Source organism: Protopterus annectens, chromosome 6.part0, assembly GCF_019279795.1.
Source record: "Protopterus annectens isolate FY-2018-M chromosome 6.part0, PAN1.0, whole genome shotgun sequence".
NCBI classification, from domain to species: domain Eukaryota; kingdom Metazoa; phylum Chordata; order Ceratodontiformes; family Protopteridae; genus Protopterus; species Protopterus annectens.
The window spans coordinates 1,409,686,471-1,409,702,800 of record NC_056737.1 but is presented as its reverse complement, the minus strand read 5'-3'; the positions used below and the strand labels follow the sequence as shown (position 1 = coordinate 1,409,702,800).

General features: G+C 47.3%; 1 protein-coding gene across 1 annotated transcript in view; it reads right to left on the bottom strand.

The window, feature by feature from the left end:
- The window catches only part of UBXN4 (UBX domain protein 4), a 1,313,764-nt gene that overhangs the window by 1,097,330 nt on the left and 200,104 nt on the right, over positions 1-16,330 (bottom strand). The gene's annotated exons all lie outside the window — the stretch shown is intronic.

The window sequence follows — 16,330 nt, the reverse complement described above, 5'->3', positions numbered from 1 at the left end:
TGGGTTGTTGTCTGGTCCCATGGATGCTGTGTTCTTGGCTTTGGAGAGTGCAGTCTTTACTTGTTCATCCGTGATTACAGGGGCTTTGCATTCTTCCGATATTAAGATGGGTCCTCTGGAGAGTGAGGGGGGGGGGGGTAAAGTTAGTAATGAACCTATCTGCCAGGATGTTGGCAATATCTGTTGGTTCTGTATATTTAGTGCCATTGTGCTGTAGCTCAGAGCTGATCTGAGTGTTGCCATTAAGATTCTTGACATAGCTGTATAATGCTTTGTGGTTGTCTTTGGAATCAGTGGCGATTTTATTTTCATAACTGGCTTTGGAGGAATTTATGAGGGATCTCTCAGCTTCTTGCTGAGGCTGACCAGGGAGTTCCTCCAATCTTGGGGACTTTCTGTCAAGTGTGTTCACCCTACTATGTGGGGAAAATGGACAGACAATTAAAAACTAAGGTCTATGAACACCATTATGAAATTTCCAAATGCATGGAAACCGATGCACTTTATAAGCATTTGAAACTGTTCAAACGGGAGATTTTCATTTTGGGTGTAAGAGCAATGGGAAACTTTATTGGAGTACTGTGAATTGTTATGCCAACTGTGGTAAATGCAGGGACACCCCCCCTGGGTTAATTGGGCAACTTTAACTGGGTTCTGTATTAAAAATGAGGGCTGCTAAATTGTGATGGAAAATGTATATATAAACTTGGCATATATAAAAAATATGTTTTTCAAAAACATGAGCTTTTAATAAATAGAAGTTATGTTCTTACCATAACGTTCCATGTTAGTTGTCTTCTTCTCGCCTTCTTTCTTGCTGGATGGGTTCGGAGCCGACCTCGGCTCCACTCTAAAAGCTCGAGAGTTGGTTCCACCGGCTCGAGGCTCCCCTTATATCCCACAATGCTAGGCGGATTACCTCAGATCTCGTTTGTAAGCTAGGCCCAGCCAATAATAAATCCAGAACTACTGGAAAAGGGAAAAACCCACCTCTATAAAAAGAAAGGAAGAAGGTGACCCGAAACCTGATGAAGGAATATATGCATAGTATAGCATATACATATATACAATAGAGGTGGTAGAAAGAGGTCACAATCAAACTCCTCTAGGTCTGTCCAGGCTAGGGGAAGGAGGTGGGGGACTTAAGAAGAAGCGAGAAGAAGACAACTAACATGGAACGTTATGGTAAGAACATAACTTCTATATGTTAAGTTGTCTATCTCGCCTTCATTCTTGCTGGATGGGACCGCGTCCCTAGCACCTTGTCCCGGTGGCCTATCGGAACAGACTCTTGAGTACAGTGGAACCAAAATTAGCTCTATGTCTAGAAGCTAAATCCAACTTATAATGAGAAATGAAAGTGTGAGGAGTAGCCCATGTAGCTGCTGCACAAATGGTATCAATAGGCAGCCTGTCTTGGAAAGCTATAGAAGTAGCCAAAGCTCTAGTCGAATGAGCCTTAGGTTTGTTAGGCAACTTTTGGTGTCTAATTTCATACACAAAGGAAATCAGGGATGTAAGCCATCTGGAGAGTGATACCTTCGAAACTGAAAGGCCCTTTCTGCCTTCTGCATAAGAGACAAACAACTGGTCAGTTTTCCTGATCTGTTTGGTCCTATCCAAATAATACCTTAATTGACGATGAATGTCTAGCCAATGCAATTTTTGTTCAGACCTGTTAGAAAAGTTAGGAAAAAACACAGGGAGGTCAATGTTTTGATTTAGATTTGCCGTAGAGGCTACTTTAGGTAAAAAGGATGGATTGGTTCGCAAGGATACCCTATCCTTATGAAACAACAGATACGGTGGTCGACTGCTGAGTGCATGAAGCTCGGAGACCCTTCTAGCTGAAGTAATGGCTATCAGAAAGAGAGTCTTCCAGGATAGCAATTTCAGTGAACAGGAAGCTGCAGGTTCAAAAGGGGGAAGAATCAAGGATGTGAGAACTAAATTAAGGTCCCAAGAAGGAGGAGGATTTCTTATAGGAGGCTTAAGAAAAACTCCCTTCAAGAAAGCTTTGCAAAGCTTGTGAGACATGATGGCAGAATCTGAGATGCCTACATGAAAGTTAGATATAGCTGCCAATTGAACTTTAAGAGTAGAAGGAGATGAACCTGCATGGAAAAGTTCAGCTAGAAAATCAAGGACTATTTGGATGGGAGCAGTGAAAGGATCTATGTCCCTTCCTTGAGCCCAATAGGCAAAACGTTTCCACTTACTAAGATAAATCTTCCAGTGGAAGATTTATGGACTATCAAAATATCTCGAACAGAGCGAGATATTTGAGGAAGCCTGGCTAAGGTTGGAATTGGAGGAACCAAGCAGTGAGGTTCAGAGAGGGAGGGATGTAACTGACCCGACTGATGGATCAAAAGATCTGGAACTAGGTCCAGATGCCAGGGTTGCTCCAACAGAAATTGATGTAGAAAGGGGAACCAAACCTGTCGAGGCCAGTAAGGAGCAATGAGGATCAATGAGGCCTTCTGAGCGATAGCTTTCTGTATCACTTGAGAGATTAGTGGGAAGGAGGGAATGCATACAGAAGCCCCCGGGGCCAAACTTGGACTAGAGCGTCTCTGCTGGGCTGGCCTGGTAAAGGGAAGAGGGTGAAATAATCTTTGCACTTGCTGTTTTGGGGAGTAGCAAAAAGGTCGCAGCAAGGCTGACCCCACTTGAGAAAAATTTTCTCCAAGATAGAATCTTTCAGAGACCACTCGTGAGGCATGAGAATAGCTCTGCTCAACTTGTCCGCGATAAGATTGGACTTCCCAGGGATGTGCGTTGCTATCAGAAACCGCTGAGAAGAAATCGCCCATTGCCACAGTCTGAGTGCTTCTCGACATAGGGGGTAGGACCTGGTTCCACCTTGTTTGTTGATATACCACACTACAGACATGTTGTCCGTCTGAATTGCTATCGTTCCCAAGGGAAGAGAGTCTTGAAGGGCTTGCAACGCTAAAAGCACTGCTCTCATCTCTAGAACATTTATATGCAAGGGGCGTCCGTCTCGTTGCCATATGCCCTGGACTGTTCTGCCCTGATAATGCCCCCCCACCCGATCAGGGAGGCGTCCATTGTCAGAGTAGCAACCGGAGGGGGGAAGGACAAAGGGTCTTCCTAGGAAGAGCTGGGGGGAAGAAATCCACCAAAGAAGATGATTCTTGCATGCTTGCGTAATCACAATGGTGTGGGACATCAGAAGTTGTTGGTACGACCATTGTGTGAAGAGCATCCATTGAAGGATTCTCATGTGAAATCTGGCTAACAGAAGTAGAGGGATAGCAGCCGCCATAATTCCCAGTACTTTTAGAACTAATCTGACTTTGACTCTGTTGCTGTGGAAGAGAAGGGAGACCAGTTTGTGTATGTCTGCTATCCTTTGATCTGTGAGTCTCGCAGACATGTTGACTGTGTCTAGATTTGCGCCTATGAAGGTAATAGCACGACAAGGCGACAAAATAAGAAGTTATGTACCTACCATGACGTTCCAGGTTAGTTGTCTTCTCTCGCCTTCTTTCTTGCTTGATGGGTTCGGAGCCGATCCCTCGGCTCCGACTCGGCACTTGCTAAGCTCGAGAGTCACTTTTACCAGCTCGAGGCAGCCCCATATCCCATGATGCAAGGCGGTAAGTACCCAGATCTCGTTTGATGACAAAGGGCAATAGCACCAAGCATAAAATACTTCCCAAGGAAGAAAGAAAACTACAGATGGAAGAAGGACCAGGTCTGAATGGTCTTCAGCATAACAGTTTCTTATAACAAGGTCTGTCCAGGCCAGGGGGAAGGAGGGAGGGTCGCAAGAAAGAAGGCGAGAAGACAACTAACATGGAGCGTTATGGTAGGTACATAACTTCTTAATGTTAAGTTGTCAATCTACTTCATTCTTGCTTGATGGGACCGTCCTAGCACCTCTATCCTGGGTGGCTCAATGGAACAAACTCTTGAGGACTGTAGAGCCAAAACTGGCTCTGTCCCTGGAGGCCAAGTCCAATTTGTAATGGGAAACAAAAGTGTGAGAAGTGGCCCAAGTGGCGCTGCACAAATAGTGTCTAAAGGAAGTCTAGCTTGAAAAGCTGTAGAAGTAGCTAAGCTCCTAGTTGAATGTGCTTTAGGTTTTGAGCACAGCTGTTTTCCCTGAGCAGATAAATTTCAGAGATGACCGAAGAAAGCCATCTAGACAAAGTCACTTTAGAAACAGGAAGGCCTTTTTTATTATCCATAGGAAACAAAAAGTTGATCAGATTTTCTAAATTTTTGTTCTGTCCAAATAATATCTAAGTTGACGGTGGACATCAAGATAATGTAGCTTTTGTTCAGCTCTATCTGAATAGTTAGGGAAAAATACAGGAGATCAATGGATTGATTCAAATTGTTCTTTGAAGCGACCTTAGGCAAAAAAGTTGGGTTAGTTCTCAAAGATACTCTGTCTTTGTGAAAAACCAAATAGGGGGGTCGAACCGAAAGAGCATGAAGTTCAGACACCCTCCTGGCCGATGTAATAGCCACTAGGAATAAAGTTTTCCAAGAAAGATATTTCAGGGAACAAGAAGCAGCTGGCTCGAAGGGGGGAAGAATCAAAGATGTCAGCACTAAATTTAGATCCCACTGAGGAGGAGTATTCCTGATTGGAGGGTTTAGTAGGAAAATTCCTTTCAAGAAGGCCCTGCAGAGCCTATGGGACATAATATTATGATCTGCTATCCCGACATGAAAATTGGAAATAGCAGCCAATTGAACTCTGACTGTGGAAGAAGAGGAGCCTGCATGAAAAATCTCTGCTAAGAAATCCAGGACTGCCTGAACAGGGGCAGTAAAGGGATCAATATTCTTGGCCTTAGCCCAATAAGAGAAACGTTTCCATTTGCTTGTATAAATCCTCCTGGTAGAGGATTTTAGCGAAGTTACTATGATGTCTCTAACTGGGTTAGAAATCAAAGGAAGCCTGGCTAAGGAAGGAAGTGGAGCAACCATGCTGTGAGGTTGAGAGAAGGGATTGACCGGTGCAGCTGACCCGATTGGTGAATCAGAAGATCTGGCACTGGGTCCAGATGCCACGGCTGCACCAAAAGGTGATGATGGAGGAAAGGGAACCAAACTTGTTGAGGCCAGTAAGGGGCAATGAGAATCAATTTGGCTCTCAAAACGGTAGCTTTCTGGATAACCTGAGGGATCAGAGGAAATGGAGGGAAGGCATAAAGAAGTCCCTGGGGCCAATCCTGGGTCAGAGCGTCTCTGGGGGGATGGCCTGATAGAGGGAAGAGGCAGAAGAAGTCTGGACATTTGCTGTTTTGGGGAGTAGCAAAAAGATCGCAACATGGACGACCCCATTCCAGAAAAATCTCTTCCGCTATAGATTGCTTGAGAGACCACTCGTGAGGTATGAGAATAGCTCTGCTCAATCTGTCCGCTACAATGTTGGTTTTCCCAGGGATATGCGTTGCTACCAGAAACCGATGAGAGGAGATCGCCCATTGCCATAGTCTGAGCGCTTCTCGACACAAGGGGTAGGACTTGGTTCCGCCCTGTTTGTTGATATACCAAACTACAGACATGTTGTCTGTGTGGACTGCAATTGTCCCTACGGGAAGAAAGTCGTTGAGGGCTTGCAACGTTAAAAGCACTGCTCTCATCTCCAGGACATTTATGTGCAGATGGTACTCGAACGGCTGCCACGTCCCATGAACCATCCTGCCCTGATAATGACCCCCCCACCCGATCAGGGAGGCATCCGTGGTGACAGTGGCTATCGGGGATGGGGGTACAAACTACCTGCCTTGGTGAACCTGAGGAGATGTGATCCACCAAGCAAGATGCTCTTTGCATGTCTGTGTCACCAGAATCTGGTGACGCATTGGAAGTTGTTGGTATGACCATTGTGTGAACAGCATCCACTGAAGAAGGCGCATGTAGAACCGAGCCAGGGGAAGAAGAGTAATGGCCGCAGCCATGAGACCTAATACCTTTAGAACCATTCTGGCCTGTACTTTCTTGTTGGCCAGAATGATCCTGACATGACTCTGAATGTCTAAAACTCTTTGATCTGTAAGGGTAGCTGACATCCGAACAGTGTTTAAGTTTGCGCCTATGAAGGTAATAGACTGACAGGGCGATAAGGATGACTTTTCGAAGTTGATCGAGATGCCCAAATGAGAACAAAGGTTTATTGTGTAATCCCTGGCTTGTATAAGCTGATGCCTGGTGGTGGCTGACAGGAGCCAGTCGTCGAGATACGGAAACACCTGGAATCCTTGACGTCTCAGGTGAGCCGTGACCACTGCCATGCATTTGGTGAACACTCTGGGAGCTGTGGTGAGACCAAAGGGCAGGGCTCTGAACTGGAAATGACTGGACCCCAGCCGAAGCGGAGAAATCTCCTGGGCGTCTGTGAATTTTGATGTGATAGTACGCATCCTGAAGATCTATTGAGCACATCCAGTTGTCCTTCTGTAAGAAGGGCAGAATTGACTGAAGAGTGACCATTCGGAATCTTGTCTTCCTGACAGACTTGTTGAGTCTGCTGAGATCAATATTGGTCTCCAGTCTCCCGTCTTTTGGGGACCAAAAGAACCTTGAGTAGATTCGGGCTCTGAATGGTCTATTGTAATTGGCTGAATGGCTCTTTTTTGCAGTAGTTTTGAGACTTCTAACTCTGCAATTTCCCTTAGACCGGGTGGTACATCTGGAAGGGAATTTGAGGGAAGGACTTTCCTCGAAAGGAATTATGTAACCCTTGGATATGATCGACTGTACCCATCTGTCTTGAGTGAGGGAATGCCAGGCTTCTGGGTACAGTGATAATCTTCCCGACTGCCTCCAAGGAGGGACAGCCGGGCAACATCTCAGGGATGCTGAAAGGGCTTGTCAGAGAGAGGCTCTCTGTTTCCCTGGTTTTGGACCCCCTCTGCCTCTAGAGCGCGTCTGTTGTTGTTACCCCCTCTGCCTCTAGGGGTAAACTGACCACGTGAATCCGGCGTGACTCCTTGGGATTTACGGAACCACATTTTGCCACCTTTCTGTCCTTTGGGATAAGGTCTAGAAGGGGTGGAAAACGGACTCCTACAGCAGAAAGAGTCTTGCCGTCCTGTTCGCACCTGGTCAAAGTTTCCTTCACCTGAGGGCCAAACAAAGCTGACCCATCAAAGGGAGAGTTTGTGAAGGACGCCTTAAAGGGATCAGCAAAATCACATAGCCGCATCCAGGCTTGGCGTCTAAGAGCCACACCTGTACCTGCGGCTCTACTCGCTCCATCAGCAGCATAAGATATTAGCCGCATGGAGGAGTTTGCAATGGAATTAAGGGTTCCTAGCTGCGAAGCAATCTTTTCTTGAGCGCCTGCAGCTGTAGGATCCTGTACTACTTCACCCAGTTCCTTAAGGATATCCCTCTGGAGTCTGGTGAAGTGACATAGGTAATTCAGCGAGCATAGCAAAGGTCGCTGAGGAAAACATCCGCTTACCACCTATCCATGGTCCTAGAGTCCTTATTAGGAGGATGGGCCAGATGCGGAAGGATCTGCAAGTTCCTTCTTGGTGGCGCAGCCACCACCATGGCATCAGCGGGACACCCTTAGTGAGGAATTGCTTGTCACCGGGGCAGTGATAAATTTTGAAGGCCTCCTAGGGACTGGCTCTACAGAGTCAGGAGCTGCCCCTTCGGGCAATAACCTGCATAAGGGGTCGAAGGCGGAGACACCCAGGAGGTGGAGGGCCGAGATCCAAACGCCTCTAGGTATACTGACTCATCCTCAGAGGGATTGTTGGTGGGCCAGTTTCCCTCTGTTTAAGGAGTTCTAGGATGTCTGAGAAGGAGACATCCTCAGAGGGGATCTAGGGGATCCCACTGACTCATCAAAGTCAGTATCAGTGACAGACTCGGGGAGTCTACATGTTTCCTCTTACAAGTCCTCTTCCTAGGAGGATCTCCCGAAACATCAGGAGAATCCTCGGAAGAGGGGGAAATTCCCAATGGGGAAACCTGAGGCGGAGGATCTCTGGGTCCTATAGCAAGAGAAGTGGCAGAGATGTCAACAGGCACTATAGAGGGAGGAGCTACGGGAACAGACTGCTGACTGATACCAGTGGCCAGCACACTCTTCATCACCTCAAATGCTCCCCTCCCAGGCAGGTCCGAGAGAACCCGTTCCGAAGAACTAGGAACTCCAGGGACCTTGGAATAGGAAGTCTCCGAGGCAGATGTCGGGCCGAGCTCACCAAGGCCGAGGCTCCAAGGGAAGAGCGGGTTCGGACAAGGGTCCAATGCCACTCACCCGCTCGGAGGACACCATGGAAGCCCGACCACCGAATCCCTCTAAGGAAGGTCTCCAAGAGGAGATAAGAGTAGGGGCTGAAGGAACACAAGGGGTATCTGTCCTCCAGCCGTAGCAGTAACCATTCGAAGACTCCAACTCCAAGCTCTGGGGTAGAGTTGGAGGAACTGTAACGGGCTGTGGACCAACAGTCGTCTGTTGAGACAGACTATGTAACATTTGGGCCAGTACCTGTGACGTAAGTAATCTGCTGACCACTCTCTCTAGGTCATGGTCTGAAAGTCTGGATGACCTTGAAGATCGGCTCCGATGGCTCCGTTCGAAAGGAGAGGTGAAGCCGAGAGTATCGCTCCAAGGAAGGAGACCTCGACCTCTTCCTGGAATGAGCCATCGGAACCGATACTATAGATCCTGTCGGAGCCGAAGACTTATCGGAGCCGACAGGAAGCCTCGATGCATCGGCTCCAGCCGAGCCGATACAGCCTAAAGTAGCGGTGTCGGAGCCGATCGGGCCGACAGCAATGCCTGTGCCACATGGTGGTCGGAACCGATCGGAGCCGACACGAAGTGGTCGATGCAGAATCGGCACCGATAGCCATCGGTGCCGAAGGCTGTTAAGCCAGAATCTGCTCCAGCGGAGCGATCTCGACTTCGGAGCGAGTCGGAGCCGAGTCGCAGGCTTAGACACAGAAGCCTGGGCCTTGGAAGATTTGGCTGATTTTGATGGAGCCGACTTAGCGGAGAGCCCTCCGGCTTAAGAAGGCCCCTAAGTATCAGCTTATTCGTCTTTCCTGCAGGACTCTCTGGCTGAAGGAATGACAAATAGCACAGGAGTCCTGCAGGTGAAGAGGCCCCAGGCAATACAGGCAAGAAGTGTGACCGTCTGTCAGAGACATCTTCTGACAGCACGAGTCACACTTCTTAAAACCTGAGACCCTCTCCTTTGACATGGTGCTTCACAAAACACACACACACACACAAGTCAAAAAATTAAATTAAATAAAATACCAAAAAGGTATTACTATAAAAACAAACACACACACCCTAACAGGGAGGGGATGGGATGGGTAAAGTTTGACTAAAAAAAATTAGAAGAGACGGAATTTCTGTCAGAAAAACTATATAATTAACTTATAACTAAAAATTAAAGGTTTTTTTTACAAAAAGGGGCTTAAATATCAACAAAGTGAATCACTTACCAGGAGCTGGTAAAAGGAGGACCTCATAAGCGGCAAGCGAGATCTGGGTACTTGCATCATGGGATATGGGGCTGCCTCGAGCTGGTAAAAGTGACTCTCGAGCTTAGCAAGTGCAGTCGGGCCGAGGATCGGCTCCGAACCCATCAAGCAAGAATGAAGGCGAGATTGACAACTTAACATCAGACTTTTCGCAATTTACTGAGATACCTAACTATTGAAAAATGCGAAAGGTGTAGTCTCTGGCAAGTAGAAGAAGATGCTTGGTAGGAGCTGTGAGGAGCCAGTCGTCTAAGTATGGAAACACCTGGAATCCTTGACGTCTCAGGTGAGAGGCAACCACTGCCATGCATTTGGTAAACACCCGGGGGGCTGTGGTGAGTCCAAAGGGCAGGGCTCTGAATTGAAAATGACTGGTTCCCAGCCTGAAGCGGAGAAATCTCCTGGAGCGTCTGTTCATTTTTATATGATAGTACGCATCCTGGAGGTCTATAGAGCACATCCAGTTTTCCTTTCCCAATAGGGGTAGGATGGATTGTAGCGTGACCATCCGAAATCTTGTTTTCTTGACGGACTTGTTCAAGATACTGAGATCCAAAATGGGTCTCCAGTCCCCGGTTTTCTTTGGAACCAAAAAGAACTTGGAGTAGATTCCAGATCCTTGCTGGTCTGCTGGCACTGGCTGAATGGCTCTTTTGCAAGCAACTTTGATATTTCCAACGCTGCTTGATCCCTTTGAGCGGTGGAACATCTGGAAGGGATTTTTGATTGATTTGGAATGCGAAAGAACGGAATGGAATAGCCTTCGGAAATGATGGACTGTACCCACTTGTCTTGAGTTAGGGATCGCCAGGCTTCTGGGTACAGTGATCATCTTCCCGACTGCCTCGAAGGTGGACAGTCGGGCAACACCTCAGGGATGCTGGAAGGGCTTATCGGAAAAGGTTTCTCGATTGCCCTGGTTCTGGACCCCCTGCCTCTAGGGCGTCTACCATTATTGTTCCCCCTTCTGCCTCTAGAGGGGAACCGACTCTGTGCATCAGGCAAAGCCCCTTGAGATTGTTTGCGGAACCACATCTTTCCACTTTTCTGGCCTTTGGGGTAAGGTCTAGAAGGAGTAGAAAAACGGACTCCGACGGCAGAAAGAGTTTTGCCATCTGTCTCGCACCTTGTCAAGGTTTCTTTCACTTGAGGACCAAAAAGGGATGATCCATCAAACGGGGAATTAGTGAAAGACGTTTTAAAGGGGTCCGCAAAATTGCACAGCCGCATCCAGGCATGCCGGCGTAAGGCCACATCTGTCCCTGCGGCTCTGCTCGCTCCATCAGCCACATATGAAAGAAGGCGCATGGAGGAGTTGGCTATAGAATTTAGGGTAGCCAGCTGAGTGTTCATCTTATCCTGAAAACCCGCAGCTGTAGGATCCTTTAACATCTCACTCGCTTCCTTGATCAAGTCTCTTTGAAGATGAGTGAAATGACAGAGGTAGTTCAGCGAACGCATAGCAAAGGTCGCTGACGAAAACATCCGCTTCCTGTACCTGTCCATAGACCTAGATTCCTTGTTAGGAGGATGGACAGGCACCGAAGGATCAGCTAGCTCCTTCTTAGTGGTGGCAGCTACCACCATAGCATCCACAGAAACTCCCTTAGTCAGAAATTGCTTATCTGCTGGTGCTGTGATAAACTTTGAAGGTCTCCTGGGGTGGGGTCCACAGAGTCAGGAGCCGTCCAAGCCTTTTAGCGACCACCTGCACGAGGGGGTCAAAGGGGGGGACACCCAGGAGGTGGAAGGGCGAGAGCCAAACGCCTCAAGATACACAGATTCATCCTCCGAAGGGTTAAGGGCTAGCCAATTTCCCCTCTGTTTCAGGATCTCTAGAATGTCTGCAAAGGAGACATCTTCAGAAGGGGAACGGGGAACCCTCGAATCCTCTAAATCCGTGTCAGAGGTGACAGACTCAGGTGAGTCTATGTGCTTCCTCTTGCACTTTCTCTTCCTAGGTGGCTCCCTGCCAATTCAGGAGAGGCCTCGAAGAGGATGAGATCCCACAGGGGATTCTTGAGGAGCTGGCTCTCTGCGGTCTGGGATGAGGGAGTGAGCAGACATAACCTGAGGCACCAAGAGGGAGGGACGGACGGAGCCGACTGTGGAGTTGAACCGGTTCCAACACACTCCGCATGACCTCGAAGGCACCCCTGTCAGGCAGAGCCAAAGGTCCCCGCCCAAAGCTGAAAACCTCCTCGGCACCGACAGCGATGGCTCCGAGGCCGATGGAGCCGAACTCACCAGCGCAGCGCCGAGAGGAGAGCGGGGTCGGACAAGGGTCCGATGCCACTCACCCCCTCGGAGCCGACGAGGGAAGTCCGGCACCGAGATTCTTCTAAGGAAGAAATCAGAGCCGACGACGGGGCCGAAGACAACTGCATCGGCTCCGACGCTACCACAGTCTCGGTTCCGAAACGCCCCGGCTCCGAGCTCAAAGGAGTCGGAGGAGGAACATTTTGAGAGATAGGGTTAAGCATCGACTGATGAGTCGGGCTCTGAAGCATTTGGGCCAGTGCCTCGGACTTAAGAAGTCGACTCACTACCCTCTGAAGGTCATGGTCAGAAAGCCTCGATGACCTAGAGGAGTGAGATCTATGGCTCCGTTCAGACAGCAAGGGAGATGCTGGAGCCGAATGAACGGAGCCAAGGGACGGTGACCTGGACCTCTTCCTAGATGTCGGTTCCGATGGTCTGATCGGAGCCGACTCAGATATTTCCAATACCTCGGCTCCAGCCGGAGCCGAGGGAACCACTGAAGTAGAAGTTCGAGTCTCATCGGCTCCAGCCGGAGCCGATGTTGTAGTAGACTTCGATGACTTAGGTGTCAACTCAGTAGCTGGAGTCGAAGACCTAGAAGCCTTAGAAGGTTTGCCCGAAGAAACAGTCGGGGGACCCTCAGGCTTTAGCAAGCCCCGTAAAATGAGCTTGTTCTTTCTTTCCTGCAGGACTCTAGGGCTGAAGCCATGGCATACAGCACAAGAGTCCTGCAGGTGTAAAGGTCCCAGGCAGTACACACAAGAAGTGTGACTGTCTGTCAGAGACATTTTCTGACAGCACGAGTCACACTTCTTGAAGCCTGAGACCTTCGAATCCTTGGACATTTCAAGGTACAAGTGCAACCACACACAAACACACCGATTACACTATACACTAAATAACAGTAACTTAAACTAAATAAAATTATTTTAGTTTTATAAAGTCCCTACAGAAAACACATACACTCCAAGGGGATGGGAGGGCCCGAAGGCCTAAGGGAAGAACATATAAGTTGTTGTGGTAAAAAAAGATAAAGAACAAGGAGGAAGGGATAAAAATCCTTTAAGGTAAGGGGATACTGAATGGAAAACTAATTTAAAGGGTTTTAATAAACTTCTTTAAACTATTTCCTTCACTAACCTGAAGCCGGTGAAGTAACACGTCTCGATAGCTGTAGCGGCAAACGAGATCTGAGGTAATACCGCCTAGCATTGTGGGATATAAGGGGAGCCTCGAGCCGGTGGAACCAACTCTCGAGCTTTTAGAGTGGCCGAGTCGGAGCCGAGGTCGGCTCCGAACCCATCCAGCAAGAATGAAGGCGAGATAGACAACTTAACATCAGTATTTTGCACACACACACACACACACACACACACACACACACACACACACACACACACACACACACACACACACACACATAAACCACAACCATATGTAGGTGTGCAGAGCAAATGGACCCTGTAGTAATGAGTCCTGAAAAGCCTGCACTTATCTCCAAAATGCTAATAGGTGAACTAGCTCTATTTGTCCCCAAAACCTTGGGCTCTCTACTCAGAGAATACCCCCCCAGCAGACAACTGTGGTGAGAGCAACAGCTGATATGGAAAACTGGAACTTACTGCCCAAATTAGGATTCTGAGAGTGAAGCCGGCACAAGTACATTCTGCATGCCTTGGAAATCTTTTATGAGTTGATATATATCTGTTAGGTAAAACCCCTCTATTCTGACAGTCCTATATAGAATCCTCATGCAAAATCTTGTCTAAGAAGCCATTTAAAAAGTAGCTGTCATCAGGTTCCAGTGCTTTGAGAAACAGAGCTGCTACAGCTGACTAGAAATAAAGAATCTGCACCATTAAATTTTGCAGAACAAGATTTGTGTCCAAAGGAAGACATACAAGAGCAATGTCCAAAATGCAACCAATAAACATTACGGTCTCTGGGGGCTTACCTGGAACTTTGCAATATTTGACTTTCTTCTTAAGGACTAAAAAAACATTCAGTAGAAATTTCCAAGCTGTGAGTAGCCTGTTTAAAGTTGATGTGGACAGCAGCCCAGTTGTCCACGTATGGAAACACCTGTACCCCCCTTCCACCCTCTAGTTTACTGTAACTATGGACATGAATTTGCAAATATGCTAGGGGCTGAAAGAAAGATCAAATGGAAGACTATGGAACTAATAGCAACCGACTCCTGCCCAGAAGTGTACTAACCTCCTGAACTCCTTTGCCATTCTATGGATACGGATCTTGGGAGTTTCCCTTTGCAGACATAAATGGACGGACTGCATTGTGGACTTCAAGAAAGACTGCTCTGACATGAATCTGTTTAGGCCACACAGATCAATTATTAGCCAGAGGTCCTTTGCCTTTTTTGAAGTATAAAGGGCCTGGAGTAATAACTGCATCCTTTCTGGTCAGGTGAGACCTCTTGGATGACAGCCCAAGTGACAAGGTTTAAGACCTATTTTCCAGACTTACTCTTCGGATACAAGAGATCATCTAGTAATTGCTGAGAGTGTGAGCAGGAGAGTAGTGAAAAACAGAATTGTGTAGCCTCTAGACATCACTTGTCTGCATCCACTTGCCATATGTCTCAGCCACCCATACATTCAAGAGGAGGTACAGACAGCCCCAGACTGTCTCTAGGATGGCACAGTTGGGTAATGCCTCCGGTATTAGACTGCTATCCCTTAGGAGGACCGCAATATACATGCTGCTGCTATAGCCTCTCTTGTCCTCGAGCTGGCAAGGTCCATGTCAACTTACTGAATATAATGAACGTTATAACAGAATGAACAATGCTGAAATCAAAACACCTACTCCCTTATGTGAGTAGAGAGCTAAATTTGTCGTTCCCATCCCACATGACTCATGTCAGAGTTTCACTAGCAGGTGGGAAATACTGTTTGTTGACTGGCTGTACTCTGGCACAGGGTGCATATGTAATACACAGATGCTATTAGGAGCTATTTTGAGTTCAACAATGTAGTTTCAACAGTTTAAGATGTTGCACACAGTATTTTGATTTACAGTATACTACCATTCAATATTTTCTCATATAATCAGGCTGGAATTTGTTCTGAAGTTTTTATGACCAGGTTGGTTACTTCCAGATTTCTAATTTCCATGTTATCATAACTGATACAGACTTTTATGCATCTTTGAAAGGGAGCACTAAGGAGTCTGAAGTTTCACAGTGACAGCTGAGAGAGTCTTGTCCTCCTCCTCCATATCCTCCAGTTTCTCCTTAATCTTTGTTACAAAGGGACCAAACACTGCACATGAAGGAAGAATGACCTAAAATACTCCCTAAAATATGTGAGAAGCACTATGCCAGGGGCCTGCTGCCATACCAGTACCATCCACCAAGTTATGAGTAAGCTGCATGGAAAAACTGGATATGGAAGATATAGCTGCCTTCTGGTACTGTGACTTGGTTTTGAAGTCTCTGCCAGTCAAACTCCTACAGCAATTGGTACCACCTTGTCCATCAGTTCCTACTGAAAACCTAACATAGATGACAGAATTTAATGCCCTCATAGCACATGCAGAGATGCACAAAAATGTTTTCCAAATCTGTCCATGTGACAAACTCCTTAATGGGAGGATAAAAAGCTGGACTCTATAATGTAGGAGCCTTTTTAAGAGCAGAACCACCAGCAAGGTCTACCTAGGAAGATTCTATCAAGCTACTCCAATATTAGGGAGGACAGGAAATCCTGTCAAGCCTCAATGGGGAAGATGTCACAGACAAGATAAACCATACTGACTGTGAGGGGACCACCCAGGAAGATGAATGATGGGGTCCAAGACACCTTGCAGGATCCTCTTTGGATAATATGTGTGGGACTGTAGACTATCCAGCAGTCTGCCTCATCATTTCAAGGAGTTCCTCTAATTTGGGATTGTTTGGCGGGAATGATTGGAAAATATGCCATCTCCACTGTCAGTAAATGGGATGGTGGACTCCAAAAGAGAAGAGGCCGGGTCTTCCGCTTGCCCCCATGCTTCCTATATGACATCAGATGCAGAAGAGCTATGAAATGATCCAGATACAAGTAAACAAATCACACACATGCCTCTCAGACCTGCCTCTCGTATGCCCTTAGACTGTACATCTTGTTGAAATGTCGGGTGTGATGGGGAAATTTAGGAAAATGTCTCCAGTCAAGGCCACAGTCCACATGTATACCAGTACCAAGATTAGCAAATATAGAACTGACTGCAAAAACAATGTGGAAACTAATTCCACACTTGGGACTGAGAGTACTATCAACCCTGACTGTCAGAGGTCAAAGCCCACCAAAGTCTAACGATGCCAGAAATACGAGTGCCAAACTCAGTACTGAGCACTTGAGGGTTGAACGCTGACCTAGCCAAGGTAAGTAATGACGCCAGCGGTGTTCAGGGCAGAAACCAACCCTGAATTGCCAACCTTAATGTCCAGGACAACTCAAACTGTCAATGCCAACAGCATCGGAGCTGCAGCCACCACTGTCAATGGAAACATTGATGCAAGAAAGAACCGAGCCCACAGGTTGTGCTATAGCCCACTAGA